Below are 1,598 nucleotides of genomic sequence, written 5' to 3'. Positions count from 1 at the left end.
GTGACAGGACCATTTGCATTATCTGAACAACACACATGAATTTAGAAAAAAAAAGCACTAAAATAAGACAGAAAGTAAAAGGACTTTTTTAAAAAGGACCATAAGAATATATTCTTAAGTAGTATGCATATGCAATTGGTGTAAAGAGTGTAACCATGCTTTTGATATATTATTTAAACTTACAGACAGGTGCTATGAAAGGTTACAAGGTTTGAAGAATACCCTGCATCTATCTGATGTATCAAGGACTCAATCTGGTAGGTCAAATATGTGCATATTAAATGTAAAAAAAAGAAACGCATCTGTTGGGCAGACTTTTGCATGTTCATATGATGATAATGAAGATAATGCAGGTTATTGGTTGACACTGTAATCATTCAAACCACATCCTGAATGATAAAATGATGTTAGTCACAACCCCCACCAGCCAGTGGGTCCAGACACTTGTCAACAGCACATAATTCTTATCAACTTAAAGTTGACAGACATACGATGGAAGCAGGCCAAGCTCATCCTCTTCCACCATCCTATCTTAGATGGTCCATTTTAAATACTATTTGCTGTTGTCTGCCTCTCGGGATTGCTGCTATCATCTACTCCAACAAGGTAGGTAATACAGTATACTGAGTATCAAACTTTTTTCATTTGTATTCCTGATATGCAGCCTTCAGAAACGTTTTTAATATTCTGCAGTATAATATACTTTGTAAATAAGATACAGCAGTTAAAAGTGAAATTGACAGTGAAGTGAAAAATCATTTACATTTTCTGTAAAATAGTGGGGCATCAATTAAAAAAAGTCAAAAGTCTGGTCTCCTGTGAATAAACATGTCAAAGTTCAATCATGTCCTAAATGTAAAACAAAATTGCTCAGCAGCAAAAGTTTCACTGCTGATTGCGGCTGTTGCATCAAGTGAATTTTCTTCTAGAAAACTGAATGTAAATTAAAACTCATTGTGTTTGTTGTGATTCAAAGGTAGAGTCAGCAAATACCCATGGAGACATAGACAGAGCTCGAGATGCATCACAAACTGCCAAGATGCTGAACATCGCCGCACTCATCTGTGGGATAATCCTTATCACCATTTATCTCTCCATCAAATTAACTGAAAAAAAATAGTGACGGTTCCTGCATTTCCCAGAAGTTGCACTGGAATACCAGCAATTTTTTGATGTCTGCTTTTGCTTTTCAACATCCTCCACTAAATATGGACTGATGTCTATATGTGTGGTGTTTAACCAGCTCCCCATAAAAAGAATGGAAGAATGCTTTTGTTTTCATTGTGCAAACTGAGTTGTCAAATGAGAAACCTGGATTAAAGTGTTGCTTTGCATGTGTTATTTTTATGACTTTTTATGATGAGTTATTACAAAGTTTCAAGCAATCTCAGAAAGAAGAAAATATCTCATTACATTTACTTGATAAACATACAATTTGTCAGACACATAAAATTTTGCCTCTCTTTATTATGTGTATTTCTTAAATAGATTTTAGGATTTCCTATACATTTAACATTAATGAATGATACAGTAGCATGAAGCAAATGCAGTTTGTTTAACCAGTCTGGTCTTCAGCTTTTTCTGTGGCTCCAGAGCTC

The 1,598-nt window shown here is 34.8% G+C and overlaps 1 long non-coding RNA gene across 1 annotated transcript; it reads left to right on the top strand.

Moving 5' to 3' along the window:
* Positions 1 to 439: 439 nt before the first annotated feature.
* Positions 440 to 1,334, top strand: LOC115791250 (uncharacterized). The gene is made up of 2 exons (XR_004020855.1): positions 440 to 606; positions 977 to 1,334. It is a non-coding gene; the product is annotated as an uncharacterized LOC115791250 (long non-coding RNA).
* The last annotated feature ends 264 nt before the right edge of the window (positions 1,335 to 1,598 follow it).

This window comes from Archocentrus centrarchus, chromosome 13 (genome assembly GCF_007364275.1).
Source record: "Archocentrus centrarchus isolate MPI-CPG fArcCen1 chromosome 13, fArcCen1, whole genome shotgun sequence".
NCBI classification, from domain to species: domain Eukaryota; kingdom Metazoa; phylum Chordata; class Actinopteri; order Cichliformes; family Cichlidae; genus Archocentrus; species Archocentrus centrarchus.
This window is presented reverse-complemented; position numbering and strand designations above follow the sequence as displayed.